The sequence below is a fragment of the Balaenoptera physalus genome (genome assembly GCF_965194825.1).
Source record: "Balaenoptera physalus genome assembly, chromosome: 8".
NCBI lineage: Eukaryota > Metazoa > Chordata > Mammalia > Artiodactyla > Balaenopteridae > Balaenoptera > Balaenoptera physalus.
Window position 1 is genome coordinate 90,677,115 of NC_138887.1, and position 15,388 is coordinate 90,692,502.

General features: G+C 42.2%; 2 protein-coding genes across 6 annotated transcripts in view; one reads left to right on the top strand and one right to left on the bottom strand.

Moving 5' to 3' along the window:
- Nucleotides 1-9,737, bottom strand: part of TFEC (transcription factor EC) — a 688,992-nt gene extending 679,255 nt beyond the window's left edge. For 2 of the 4 annotated variants that reach the window (XM_082472375.1, XM_082472376.1), the window contains exons 1-2: nucleotides 9,141-9,670; nucleotides 1,365-1,733 (exon numbers count right to left, since the gene is read on the bottom strand). The gene's annotated coding sequence lies outside the window, so the exon portion shown is untranslated. Of the gene's footprint in view, nucleotides 1-1,364; nucleotides 7,776-9,140 lie in introns of those variants that run through there. The other 2 variants (XM_082472378.1, XM_082472377.1) reach the window with 2 other exon arrangements.
- Nucleotides 9,738-9,834: 97 nt separating this feature from the next.
- The window catches only part of MET (MET proto-oncogene, receptor tyrosine kinase), a 126,121-nt gene continuing 120,567 nt past the window's right edge, over nucleotides 9,835-15,388 (top strand). The window contains exon 1 of one of the 2 annotated variants that reach the window (XM_082472252.1): nucleotides 9,835-10,080. The gene's annotated coding sequence lies outside the window, so the exon portion shown is untranslated. The remainder of the gene's footprint in view (nucleotides 10,081-15,388) is intronic. The other variant, XM_082472251.1, reaches the window with a different exon arrangement.

The window sequence follows — 15,388 nt, forward strand, 5'->3', positions numbered from 1 at the left end:
CAAGCAAATGCAAAGCCAGGTTATGTTGTATTTGCAGCAAGGCAGCCCCTTCTGAATGTACAGCAGTCTAAGAGATGTAAAACCTCCTACCTCCCCCTGGCCCCACTGACAGCTTTTCTCATTTTATTTGCATTACTGCTTTCTGATCCATAAAGGAGAAGATAGAAAAAAATCACATAAATTAATATACCATGCAGTTACGCTGTCAACAAAAAAGATGAGTTGTAATACAGTGTGAGATATGCTAAATTAGGAGTATGAAGTGCCCCTGGAAAACAGATGAAGCAACCTGTCAGCCTGCCCAGGGTGTGGGACAAGGTGGAGTGGGAGAGGGCCAATCAAGGAAGCCTTCCAACATTAGGTTTGGACCTTGAAGGATGAGTCAAAGTTTGCCATGCAAATAAAATAAGGAAGGCCATTTCCACCAGAGGAATAAATAATGCCAATACCACTGCCTTTGCTGACAAGGCTGTTGACACTGCCTCCTCCGCCAGTCTCTTCTTGCAATAGAAGATACCCATGTTCTGCTTTGCTGGCTTTGGAGAAAGGCAAAAAAAGCAGGGGAAAAAAAAAAAAGTACTCACCAGGGCACACACCTTTCTAGATCAATTCTCATTTCCCATAACTGACAACAAAGTCAATACCTCTTCGTTATCATCCTTGGAGTTAAACTCCACCCTCTTCCCAGGGCAGGAGTGGTCTAAGAAGAGCAACCCAAATGCTTATTCCAGAGTTTTGGACAGCCCCTTCCTCTCATTCCTGTTCTTGAGCTGCTCATGACAGGATCCTCATTGATCCAATAGCATCAGGACCTCTGTTCCACAGCTGTTCTTCCAACAAGAACCTACATGCCACACACTTCACCCCAAAAATGGCTCCACTTGTCAGCAGGAAGAAAACCTCGTTTCCTGCCACAGTCTGCCTTGGTCCTCCCTCCCTGTCTCCAAGGTACCTGAGATCTTCATGCCTGGCTCTCTTTGGCCCAGACAGTTTTAGAGCACTAGATTGTACTAAAATGTTCACATACAAATAATAATGATGATGATTTCTTTTAAAAGCAAAAGAACGAAATGCTGAATTTTCTTGAAATTCCTCTAGTTATCCTGACAATTTCTCCTATTTAGACATAGTAAGATCATCATTCTGCACCAGTGATCACTATCGAGAAGTCAGGAAAAAAACAAACTCTCAAAATCAAAACAACTTCAAACGATAAAAGTTTCAGATATTAAATGTAGTGTTTTTTTCAAGGAGTTCTGTTTCAAAATACACTTTGGTTGCAGCTTTAAAAAGATTCAGTCTGGGAAGCAGAACCACTATGAGTGATACGGAAGAAGGAATTTATAATAGGAATTAGTACTTACACGATTGTGGGAAGAGCTGGGAAGATAAAGATCCAAAAAATGTAGTTGAAGGGCAGAAAAAAAGCCACGAACGTGTCAGAACTTGCAGGGAGCCAGTACGTCCTGCTCTTGTGATGAGACCACGAAGGCTATGGAAGGTTGCTGGCCCTTCATAGCTGCCACCTCTCTGAGTTGTCAGCCAAGCGTCCGGTGGAGGCCTGAGGTCACTTTTGATGGGCAAGGCCAGCATCAGGAAGGAGGGAAGAGCAAGAACAAACTGGCACCCAGCAGCACCCCTGGGTCTGACGATAACCTTCAGAGTATAATGACCGCTGCTTCTCTTCTGCGTCCCAGAACTCACACAGTTTTTACCTTTAGGCCAACTCCAATCTGGAATTACATGGAGAAGGAGAGTCTGAGAAACGTAGTTCCCAGAATAACCAAGTAGACAATACAACAATCTGGCACATTGGTATTTTGACTTAACTACCAGACCTCCAACAACTCATTGTGCAGGGACATACAAACACTCAAACTCAACAAGTCCAAAATGAAAGTGTCATCATGTCCCAGACTTTCATTAAATAACAAAAAATAAACAAATAAAAAGCAACCTTTCTGAATATCGCTCAATTTCTATTATTTCTAAGTGGTCCTGTATGTCCCACACCCAAGGCATCTATCAAACCTTCCTCTCTGTCCTGCACCCAAGAGTCTCTGCCTTACATCAAACTTACATCATTGCTCCCCTGCGTTAAAGAAATAGTTTTCCCTCTTGCCACCCTGCCTTCAACTCACCCTGCTCCAAACCCTCCATTAAGCCATAGTGACCTGTCTAAAATGTAAAATTCTAATTATTTTAGTTAAAATATTTTAGTGGCTCTTTATCACCTACCATACAGATTTTCTTTCTTGGTGTGGTATATAAGACGCCTCATATTCTGATCCTCACCTACTTATTTAGCCTCGTTTCCTGCCCTTGTCCCAAACACACTGTGCTCCCAACTATTCTGAACTACTTGCAGAATGCTGAATACATAATTATTTTAAGCCTGTGTGCCTGCTCCCTCTGCTAAGAATTCATTTCCTCACCTCCATCACCCGGTAAATACAGTCACCTGGCAAACTCCTGCTCATCCTTTCACATGTGGCTCAGATGTGGCCTCCCTTGCAGTGTCTTCCATGTTTCCTCACCTCCCCCTGATCCCCACAGTTGGTCCATAACACTCTCCGAACAGTATTTAGCACTTGCCACATTGTATCAGGTCTGATAATTTACATGACGGTTTTCTGTGCTAGACTATGAGCCCCTCCGTGTTAAGGACCACATCTCATTCATCTTTGTAGCCCCAGACACTAACACTTCCCCGGCACATGGCAGGGGCTCAATAAACATTTGGTTAGGAATTTAGTTGATGGATTACAAAACCTGACATGTTTAAATATTTTATTCCATATTTATAACTGCTTGCATACAAATTATGATTCCCATAAAATATAGGTTTATATTTATAAAGAACTAGTTAATTTGGAAGTAATCCAGTATATGTGGATGGCCAAATATTGAAATTCAGTCTAAATCTTGAAACAGCCCTAAATCATATGACCTCACTGACCAGATTAATAAGATCTCAATTTCTAAATCTCAATTTCACTGGTGCTGTTTAAACAGCCTCTTGACCTGCCATCGGAATATAGAACAACAAAGGAAACATCTGGTTTTTCTTAACTTTGGGGTGACAAATCCATTTGTTAACAGTAGCAATGGGAGAGCCGACAGTACTTGATAACAGCTCTAACATGGGGAGCTCGGGCCAAAACAGATGGCCCAGACACTTCACGAAAAGCTTTAAAAGATGTCTTTTCTAATTCAGGTTACACACTCCTTGAAAGTTCCTTCAACACAAGCAGAATGTTTGCAGATGATTTTATTAGTTCTGACTGTTCTGTCTAGAGGTTAGCTTGCAATTGCCTTTTGGGGGCAGTTTGGTTGGATTTTGTTTTTCAAAGTAAGTAAAGGCAGGAATGTTTATAATAGACCAAAAAACTGGAAGTCTGAAGCAGTTTGCATCACCACTGACTTTCTGAACATGACCTCTGACTGGTCATCATTTGCCTGTGCTCTCATTTTTTTAATTCTTTGTTGGCAAACCAAGGTTAATCCAGAGTTAGTGCCTTTCCTTCCACGTACATACACTAATAGTAATTATGCTTAGACTCTGAGGTTGTTAAACAAAAGGTAAAAATCTGGCCAATGCAAAAGTGTTGAAACCATCTTTGTTATACATCGTAATACATTAGTTATGTGTAATAGTTACAGTGACTCTAATTAAACCTTTCAAACATTCTATCATTTTTCAATGTCACTAAAACCTAGATATTCCCACTTAAACTGTTAAATATTGTAGCCTTCTCTAAATCACCAAATTTACTTTTGGATTCACTAAATATACTATCCCTGAGTCATTAAATCAGTCAGTCATTGGAATAGAAAAAAGAATTTTATCATATTTGAACAAGGCAGTAGTTAATAAGAACCACACACTGGAGTACTTTCTTTCTAATATAATGTCCCCTTATATACAATACAATTAGTAAATTGTTTGCTATATTCGCTCCAAACTTACAGCCTTCAGTAAAATTTTAGTTGATACTTAATTTTTTAAAATCATTTTCATCAGACTTTGAAACTGTTTTTATAGCTGAAGAAACCGATCCACGAGGGTTAAGTGCCAAAGCCCTCATCAAGTTAATGGTAGAACCTAGAATTGCAGTAATTACACAAACACACATATTCACATACACACATACTCACATACACATTTGTAAAGGGCTATTCATAAAGAAAAGTTGATCAATGAAGGAAACACTTTCTTTAGTGCATTATTTCACAAGATGGGTTAATCCATTTGTATTAGTGCCAAACCATTTAGATTAACAGATGAAATGGATAAGATAGTTGGGAAATAATGCTGTACTATGCTGTATAAAAATGAAAGATTTTTTTCCTGTTTTCTTTCCCAAAATGCTTTTACCAATTTACCACAAGGTAAAAAACAGAAAAGGAGAGGAGAGGAGAAGAGAGGCGAGGAGAGAAAAAGAGAAAGAAAAAAAAAATTAATAGTTTCAGGGAGGAAAGTGTTGATAGAAAGGGGGCAGACTTCTGGGACTTTCTGAAAGTTTTGGTCTTTATTTCTCATCTTCTAAAAAGACAAGAGACTCTCCAAAAGACCCTCTCTTAGGACTCCTGGCTCTCTGTCATCTGGTGCTTCCCTTTCTCTCCCACATTCTCCAGGTCCCCAAAGGAGAGCTCAGGAGTTGTGAAAACAGAGACATTGGAGAGACGGCATTCCTGTTCGTTTTCACACTGGGAGGTCTTGGTCCTATGCACCCATAGCCCACCACGTAGGCCATCCAGACTGCCTAGGACCCATGCTCCAACCTGTGTAGTGTTTTATAGACCGACAACGTAGGTGGTGTCAGCACCTTTATTCTGCATGGCAACATCCAGTCCCCGAGGGTCAAGCAGAGGGGTGGCCGTGTCTTAGGTTGTGGCTGACTTTGTGGACGGAAAAGAAGGGAAAATTAAAGGAAGCCTTAAGTTATCCTGCCCCACGTTAAGAGCTGCATCATTCACCACAGGACCATGGACAGTTTATAATGGCTGCAAGGGGAAGTGCAGAGTTCTAGAAAGAGACAGACTTAGGCCTGTTGTGTGACCCTGGATAAGTTACATGATCTCTCTGAGCTTCATTTCCCTGGATGTAAACTGAGAAGGATAATACCCATCCTGGAGTTTTTTGTTATGAGGACCTAAGTAGAACTCAAACACATGACTGATACATAGTAGACATTTAATAAATGAGAGCGAAGTATGTTATACCTTTGCCTGATTTGGGGAAAGAGGCAACAAGACGGATGTGAAAATGAACCAAATCACTAGCAAAATTGCAGCACTCTGTTGGAGATGGTAATTTATTTTCAATTTCTCTGCCTCCAGTCTCCTAGACCTTCTGATTAAAATCATGATACTTGTAACTTCAAGAGCCTAGCAGTCTTGTACTTGTCCTCAATATTGAATATGCTTACTTATATTTTTAGATAACTTAACATTGCATGTTTTATTTTTAGACAGCCCAGCCACAAACAAATGACCATTATAAATCAACATAAAAGCAGTTCATACTGAAAGTGCCCTCTTCTAACCCTTTGTAGCTGGTATTTCCATTCTTTAAGGCAAGGTTTCCCAAAGTATGTTACCTATTGAACTAATTTTATAGAAAATTGCTACTGAAGATGTTAAGAGGAAAAAAAGCATGTTTTTGTTTGTTCTGTTGTTGTTTTTCCATGTGACTTTCCAGAATCTTCAATATTCTAAAGTGCATGATGTATCTCTAAAAAGGTAAGAGGAGTCCTATATCCCCGAACTGTATTTGCCAACAGAGATGATCTGAGGAACTATCACCTGAATTCTTCTTGTCGTTTTGGAGACACATTTTCCATAGGCACAATAATAGGGGCATTGGGGTCGGTGAAGGGAGGAGAGCAGAGAGAATCCAAGAATAAATAAGAGAGGGGACACAAATTTTAATGCCTAAGAAAGTGACATCAAGATCAGAGGTAGGCTGGATGCATTACAAGAGAAGATGGGAGGACAATGGCAAACCACTGGGAGGACAACGGCAAACTGCAGAACATGTCCTCTGTCTACACAACTCAAACTTTTAAAACACATTCTACGGGCCTGTGCATGTCTGTGGGCCCTGCCTTCCACAAGTTGCCAGCAAGAAGCCGCTGTTCTAAGAAGATTGCTTTCATTTTTGTTTCAAAAACAGTGCCATGTGAATGAACTTAAAGAGTGCCATCAAAGATCCGAATTGTTATCTGTTGAAGGGAGAGCAGAAAGGATGTGGCATGTTTAGAGCAGGTTTAGAGCAGCTGTTCCTCTACCCTCTTGACCATGGCTACCATTAGGCCCACCTCAGGGTTAAGAGATGGGATCCTCCTTATAGTTTAGCACTATGTGTTATTCACAAATACATGGAAAATAATAACTCATGCCTTTGAGCACTTATATTTTACCAGACACTATTTCATGTCCTTCACTTATAGCTTCTCATTTCATCCTCACAATAACACTATTATTTTCCCCATTTTACAGATATGGCACAGAGACTTTAAGCCACTGACCTACAGTTACATAGCTAGCAAGCAGCAGAACTGGGATTGAAATCCAGGCTGTCTGGTTCTAAAACCCACACTCTTAACTACTGTGCTAGACTTAGTGTTGGAGATGTCTTGCTTCCCATCTGAGAGGTATATCAGCTTTGAAGGCTTCTGGCCGCAGGTGACAGAAACCCTGCCTAACAGTGTCTGGAATGAGTATTTTTTCCACAAAACAAGAAATCTGGAAGCAGGTGTCTACTGGCATTGGTGCTACAGCTCAGCAGTGTCAGAGCCAACTTCTCTCCTCATGGTCACAAGATAGCTAGCTCTCTGCCGGATATTCTACATAAAATCAAGAAAGCAAGAAGTGGGAAGGAGTGGCACAAGTTCATTACATCCCTTTAATCAGAAAACAGACTTCAGCTTAATCTCACTGCCAGAGTGACATTACATGGCCATGTCTGACTGCAAAGGAGTCTGGGAAAGCAAGTATTTCTCCTTTCCAGCCCTAAGAGTGGAGGGAAGCAAGGGAATATCTAGTTAGGAACAGGTGCTGGCCTCGCCAGCCAAGAGCGTCAGCCACAAGGGTTTGGTTTGGTTCGGAAAATACCAACAGAACTTCATCATACAGTGTGTCACCCATGCCATGGACCCAAGGAAAGTTAAACAGCAACAATTAGAGTTTGCCACAAAACCAAAATGGAATTGTAGAATTCCTATTGCTTTTTTAAAGTATCTGCTTCTATCCAAAACCAAATATGTGAAATTATACTTCTAACCCTTTTCCTGAAAGGGAAACCTATCAAGTAGTGTGTAAAAACTATTTGATTTTCACACACTCAGATACTTTTTAGTGACGTTATTCTTAGTTACGTTATTTTTATTAAATGTTTTCTCCTTCTTTATGGTTAACAAACCAAAAAGACAATTTTTAATCCAGTTTCAAAACTGGATTGAAATTTGTCAGTAACTAGAAAGTAGGAAACTTCAGGGCTGAAAATATAGAATAGGTTATGTGGATTTATAAGCTATTTTATTTTCCAGTTTGCATTGGCTTTGCTGGGTCTTCCTACCACTTTAATTGTAATTTTTTTCTTTTATATTTTTATCATAGCACACAAACTCAGAAAACCTGTTACGGCAACTACATAATGCAATCTAAAAATCCAGTTAACATATTGCTATGGAAACCAGGAAACAGAAAAATAGAAACAGTACTCTAATCATTCATTTGGACAGCTATGGCTAGTTGTGTGTGTGTGTGTGTGTGTGTGTGTGTGTGTGTGTGTGTGTCTGAACTCATTAGTTTATTCACCTTTTATTTAAAGTTGGTCCTGAACCCAAATATATAACTGATCTGTCCATAAATAGGACCAGTGCCCTTCAACCAGTAAATTTGCATTTTAATGTGAAGTAGTCCTTGTTAAATTGTGTCACGTGATACGAGGAACTCTTCAGTAGGACTGGGTTGTTTATGTAACCTTGCCAGCCTGTAGCCTCTTGGCACAGTGTGAAGAACAAACACCTGGCTGGGATTTGAGAGCTGGGTTCTTATCACTCTTCTTTTACTAACCAGTTGTGTGACGCTCTTAGGAACTCTTAGGCACTCAGTCTCCTCATCTGCAAACAGTTCCATGCAGGGCTCTAGTATTATGTAACGAGAACTTTCTTTTTCCACAAAACTGGGGACTCAGGGCCTCCCTGGTGGCGCAGTGGTTGAGAGTCCGCCTGACAATGCAGGGGAGACGGGTTCGAGCCCCGGTCTGGGAAGACCCCACATGCCGCGGAGCAACTAGGCCCGTGAGCCACAACCATTGAGCCTGCGCGTCTGGAGCCTGTGCTCCGCAACAAGAGAGGCCGCGATAGTGAGAGGCCCGCGCACCGCGATGAAGAGTGGCCCCCGCTTGCCGCAACTAGAGAAAGCCCTCGCACAGAAACGAAGACCCAACACAGCCCAAAATAAATAAATAAATAAATAAAAATTAAAAAACAAAACAAAACTGGGGACTCATGAGGTAATCACTTTTGAGGGTTGATAGTGCTCTGTGTAGTTCATGGTAGATAAGAAGCTCTCCGGAAAACGTTAAGTATCCTAACTATATTTTCTATTTTTCATTCTGTGGTCATTCCCGGACCCACACAGTAAATGTTGTTTCGCCCCTTGACTCTCACTAACAGCCGCCATTATCTGACCAGCCCTCGAGAGAGTAGGAAAGGAGAGCTGCTAAGTCCTCACAGGAGAGGCTCTTCCTGTGAGCTTGTTACCTGCGAGTGTTTTATTTCCTCTTGAAGGTTAATGCCAATTTTTATACTCAGACACGTGAGATATTAAAAGCTACCCTAACACAAATTAATCCACCAAACCCCCAACCTTTTTTAATATCATAAGATTTCAACATTCAAGAATTAAACTTTTGTGCAGTTGTGCTTCCTCACTGCTGTTTGTTATTTAATCAGCCTGTTTCCTGCTATGAACGGGGTGGGGGGTGGCGAGGGGGGGGAACAGTTAAAGCAGCAAGTTTCCTCAGGGTTAAACTGTGTTGTTTCTCCTTCCAGAAATCTGAGTTATTACAGTCGGGGATAATCGCTGCATAACGAAATCATTGGGACAATTCGTCCATCCACTCCTACCTCCGTCCCTGACAATGAATTCCTTGTTTGTGTGGTGCCCAAATCTCCGCGTCCCCGCGTCAGCGCCCGGCGGCTAACAGAGACGAGGCGCGGGAGACGGTCCTCACAGCAGAGCCTCGCGCTTTTCGCGCCGGCAGCGCGCGGGGGGGGGGTGGGGGAGGGGCGCCGTGTGCGCGCCTAGTGCTCTCGGTGCGCCAGGGCCGCTGGCTGCACGGGCACCAGGAGGGGGAGACTCAGTCCCGCTTATCTCCCGCTGTGCTAAGTTCAAACTGCCCGAGCTGGTGGGGAGGAGAGTGCGTGCGGCCAGGGCGAGAAAACTTCTACTCCACCTAGAAAGTTTCACCTTGTGGGCGGGGGGAGGGGCGGAGGAAACGCGACCCCCGCGGGGCCCGGCGCGGCGCGCGGGCGGCAGGAAGGGCGGGGGCCGATTTCCCCCTCAGGGTGTTGTTGCCAGTCCCCACCTCAGCGGTCCTTGGACCCGTGGACGAGGTGGACGGACAGCGCACGAGACAGACGGACACGTGCAGGGTCGGGCGGACGAGAGCACGAGTCGGGTCTCCTGGCCGTTCCTCCCGGCTGGACGCGCCCGGGCCGCCGCGGGCCGCGCGCGCCGATGCCCGGCTGAGTCACGGCCCGGGCAGCGCGCGGGTGGGAAGGGGCGGAGGGAACGCGGGTGGGAAGGGGCGGAGGGAGCGCGGCCGGCGCGAGGACGGGGCGTTCGGCTGGGCCCGGCCACAGGTGACCCGGAGGCTCTCGCCGCCCGCGGCGCCCAGAGCGCTTTGTGACCAGATGCGAAGCCCAGCGGAGGGCGCGAGCCAGATGCGGGGCGACAGCTGACTTGCTGCGAGGAGGCAGGGAGGCGCGGAGCGCGCGGGTGGTCCCTACGCGGTTGATCCCTGCGCGGTTGACGTCTCCTCCGCCGGCTCCTGGGCGCCGCAAGGTAAAAACTACAGCCCCTTTCGTATCCTGCACCCTATCTTTCGCCCCTGCCCTTCTGCTCTTTGTTCCCCTAAGAGACCTGACTGCTGTTCCAGAGGGCAAGACCCGGGAGGTGGGCGAGAGTTTAGGGGCTTCAGAAACTGAAGAGCTGTGGCCCCAGGGGCGAGGTCGAAACTAGAATGGGGTTTTTCGTTTTAGGGGGTTGCTTCTGACAGCCACCTGTGTGACTCAGGAGAGGGGCGCTGGGGTGGGCGATGGTGTATGACTGTTATGGCCCAGCAAGTTTCAAGGCTGTGATCTGAGTCAGCCTTTACAAAAGTGATCCGGTCACCCTGACGGAGGGTGATGTGGCCAGCAAGGTTCGAGCCAGCAGTTTCCTTGTTCCCATCCTTGCTTTATATCTGTATTACGTGAGGCCCCTTGCAAGGGGCAGGTGTTTCTGTGAGGGTCTGAATTCTTAATTTCTGGCAAATACACAGCGCTTGTTGTGACCTATCGTTTTCAATCTTACCTTATCTCTCTGCTGGGGCTCTGTGGAGGACATCTGTCTTATTAGGTGAAACAGATTATAACCAGAGGTCGGGCAATCAGGCTACGACTGTTACTGACCCAATAATTAAAGCACGAACGAAAGGATTTTCACAGACTATCTACAATGCAGAATTTACTCCAAAGTACGGGTTCCCATTTCATACCTTTTATGTTTTAAAAGAGCCATTTACTAATTTGGCAGTTGGAGAGAGTTCCTGTGGCTCATGCATGAATAGTTCTGCCCAGTGTGTTTTACCTTATCACAGTTTTATGTTCAAAGGAGCCCTGGGGCAGAATGAAATATTGTCAACTCTCTTAGGCAAAATAATCAGGATACTTTAATTGCCAAGTTAAGACGGTCGGTGAATATGAGAGGATTGTAAAAACTGACGTTGGAGAGAATATAGACTATCTGGACCCTCTCCTGAATTTTAAGAGCACTGTTCACATTTTGTAGAGTTGGGTGGAGGTTTATTTTGTCATTTCCATCAGGCAGACACATGCACATTGCCATGCAAATGGATTCAGAAAAACATTTTCCTTTACAGCTAAACTATTATAGCTGACTAATGAATTTTTTCTGCATGAAGATGATCTGAAAATGATGTACATCGTATTTCTCTGTGCCTCTGGGACATAAATTGTGCTTTTATGTAAAGTGTAAGTGGTGCTTGGATTATTTACAGGTACATAGTTTTTCTTCCTAGCTCCAAGCTTATTGGGCTTTGTTTTAACATGTAAACTTCCATAATGGAACAGAAAGTGAGGTGCTTTGGTTCCAATTGTAGACTGCAAGTCTGTGGTGTATTCAGTGTTCATTCTTTTTGAATTGCTGAATAATACAAGTAAAATTTACATCACTCATAAGAAATTTTTGTAGTACCAAAAATGTGGCTGATTGCCTATAAAATTTACTGGTGTTTTAAAAATTCTGTTCAGGTTTCAAACTTAACAGTGCATAAACCTATAGTTATTAACCTAAATATATTTTGATTTTAACATAATGGAATTTATGGCATTTAGAAGATGATCTGCTGACTACTGGTTTTTCAAATATTGCTTTATTCTTAATACATCACAGTAGAGGTTTACATTAGATGTACTTTCCATGACTTCAGAATTAGTGGTTGAGGTTTATCTGAATAATAAATATGTATAAGATTAACCATAGCCAGTTAGTATGAAAGTTCGTAACTAATATTTTCATGACTTTTAAACCTACAATAAAAGAAAAATGACACTTTTCTAAGCAGCAGAAAAACCCTTATCTTATAAATCCCTTTTAAGACTATGACCCACTATAATCTTGAAATTCTTTAAAATTTGTTCCAAGGAGAATTAGACTAAGAAATACATTTCAAAAATCAATTTCCTTAGCTGTTGGTTAAAGAAGAAAAAAAATAGTCCAAAATAGCATTAGTCTGATTTTCCTTTTGCACATCTATATGATAGCCTCAAATAAACTTTTTCTCAAAACAAAGTGAATAACTCAAAAGAGCTAACATTCTCTTAGGACACACACCTTTCTCTAAGTGGCTGCACTAGTGCCTGTGGTGACACACCCATGATGAGTACACAGTTCCCTACAAATTCAGAGCACCTCCCATCTCTCTGCCCCCTTCCTCCTCATCTCTTCCCCTTGGTTTGGTCAGGGCTGCTTCCAAGCTTTCTGTGCCCCCATTTCTTCCCTCTAATTTCATGTTTTCTTCACTGCCATTAGGCTCACCAGAATCATCTATGCTTTCCTTTTCCATCATCCCCAATATTTTTCTTGAGCTGCTATGATTGTTCATGGGACACTGAATTTCCTAATTGTGCTACCTTAAGGGGAGAAAATATGCAGAAACTCAAGTGCCAGGGAGTTTACCTCACTGGTGTATGTTGAAACTGGTGTCTTTGACTCTGAGCCCTCAGGGCAGAGTTTCTTCATGGGCTTTGCTCAGTGCAAAATAAATAGTCACCTCTTAGTAATAAATGATAGATATACTGACTAATGTCAATTCAGGATCACTTTGATTCCCAGTTCTTAACGGAGTTGCTGCCAGGCCCACATTTGCTTCAGCAAAAATAGCTAAGAACTGTAGGTTAAACATCATATGTGTCTGGTACTAGAGGAACATTTTTAGAAAGGAAGAAGTGAAATATCTGCCCTTGAAGAATTAGATATTCAGATAAATAAATCTCGTGCAAAATGGAATCAAGGTCCGTAATTGTTAAGCAGACATTACAAGAGAGTAACAACCTTGGAAACCATCCCACTTGCTGTTAAATAATAGAAATTTTTTTTAAATCAAAAGATTGGAACTTAACTCTTAAAATTTTGAAGCTGCTTCTGAGTATATCATCTTTCTGATACTACAACAACCTTACAGAATAGGCAAGGCTGATTTCACTATCTTAACCTCCCCATGTTATAGACAGGGAACCTGTGCATGAGCCTAGCCCCCATGCTGTCTCAACAGCACCACAGCCTCTGCCCAGCCATCAAGGAAGGTTAACTGTTTGAAGCATTTTGCACTGAGGCATACATTGGGATCCTTAGGTTAGTGATAAATGATGACTGTAACATTTCTAGTCTTGGAAGTTTTTCTCACCTTCTGTTTCTCCAGTTCTCTTTTTCTCTCTTTCTCTTTTTGTAGTAAAGCATACCAAGAAAAAGCTCCATTCATATGTGTGGGGCATTCTCCTATTATCATATTAAGAGCTGTGAGTAATTTTGTAATCTACCCTTCTATCAGAAAGCCCATTCTCAGATATCTCTTCAGCTGTGTTTAACAGTTTAGTATATTCCCCTTGGGACTTGTTTCAATAAAAACATCCAGTAAAATCTGACTACTTTGCTTTTCAAGGGACAAAATGAAGAATGTGTTTTTTATAAGCTGTAAAATATAATTGAGAGAAAAATCACACATGTGGCATTTGTAACAGGAGGTGTGAGCACAGTGAAATTAAAAAAAAAAAAAGTGAACTGGCTAATTGCATTCCCAAGTATACATGTTTCTCCTGTGATTGTATAAATTTGTGCAAGTATGTTTATACAGGTTACTCCTGTTGTTTTAAATTTCTATGATAAATTATGTAGCTATAGGGCAAATAGAAATTATGTAAGAATTTATGAGCCATATAGATTATATAATGGTCCATAGGATTTGAAAAGTATTTCTTCTAATATAACAAAGGATTATTAGGAAATTTGGCCCAAGCAATTATGAAAAATGGTCAGAGAATCACAGGTTCTAGTGAAAGCCAGGTTCCTGTACTCTAAGAATGTGACTGAGGATTTAGCCATTCAGGATAATTTGTTATGCACCTACCAGGCATGATTCTAGACTCTGGCAATGCAGCAGAGAATAAAACAGACAAAAGTCTCTGGCCTCATGATGCTCTGTTCTATAATGAGGAAGGCAAACAGTAAATAAAACACATAAATAAGATGTATGTGAAGTGGTAATGAGAGCTATAAGGAAGCATAAAGTGGAAAGAGGAGTAGTGACTGTCAAGGCTAAGAGGGAATGGGCTGGTGACTGAAAAATTCAGTAGTGGGGTCAGAGAAGGCCTTAATTCAAAGGTGCCCTTTGAGCTAGAACCTGACGGAGGTGAAAGAATAAGGCAGAGCTTCTCCTTCACATTCCTTGGGAGTGTCATTCTCATTTTTTTATCTCTGGAATTGTGCAATGCACAGCCTGCACAACTGTACGTGGAGTCCCTGGTCTTTTATGGGAAGTACCTGGACAGTGCCTGCCATACTTCATTACAGTCTCAAAGGTGAAGATGAAGGAGAGGCCCACATCCCTTGGTTTGAGGGCAATGAAAGAAAAGAACCGTGGTATTTTCTTGCATTTACCTGGTCCCATCCCCACACCCCATCCTTGATCAGGGATATTGCTCCATTCAGACAATTTTCCTTCTTATTTTCTACACAGTGACCCTGACCCAGTGGAATTTGATGAGACTAATACCCATAGCTTTGTCACAGATCCCTTTCGTAGTATAAATCTGGAGACAGCAAAGACAATTGCTGATGGTTTACAGCTTCTGTCTGCTGTGTACTTCTTTCTTGCCTTCTCTCTCTCTCCTTCCTTTTCCCTTTCCAGTGTTAAACCATTGTGTTGGATTTTCTTCTTTTCTTTCTTCCCCCTATGCCTTTTCTGTATCCTGTATGAAGATTTGCAAACAGGTAACCTAAATGAGTAAAACCAACCAAAAACTGGGACCAAAAACCTGCTCAGAAAAAGTCCTACCTAAGAGGGAGCAGCCACTGCTTGGCATCATCAGAGTTGCCGTGAGGCTCAATGAGTGGCATGGGCCCATGTGGTGGTGTCTTTCAGCTTTTCAAAAGCTAGAAATCTCTCAATTTTAACATGTTGACTCAGCATCTTTAAAATTGTTTAAGCTAGAGAGACAAAATGTTTGCAGGCCAGATTTACAATCTTGGCCACAACTATACCTGCCAAGTGGTCCCCTGTTTTCACCTGCAGGTGCTGTTTAATTCAGCAGCATGCATAGCCAAAGAGCCCCAGGACAGCTTCTGAAGAGTATTTTATCTTTTAGAGTTCTCAGCCTTTTTTCCTCATTGGAAAATTAGCTTAGCAACTAAGAAAAAAAGATATTTTCTAATTCATCATCTATCGGCACATACTTATTTTCCTAAACTCATCAACCCACATGCTTTCTGTCAAACTATGTATATTTCTAAACTATAAGAGTAATGTAGTCATTTCATTCTTAAACTGCAGCAATAATTTCCTGAAATCTAAATTCATCATAACTTTATATGT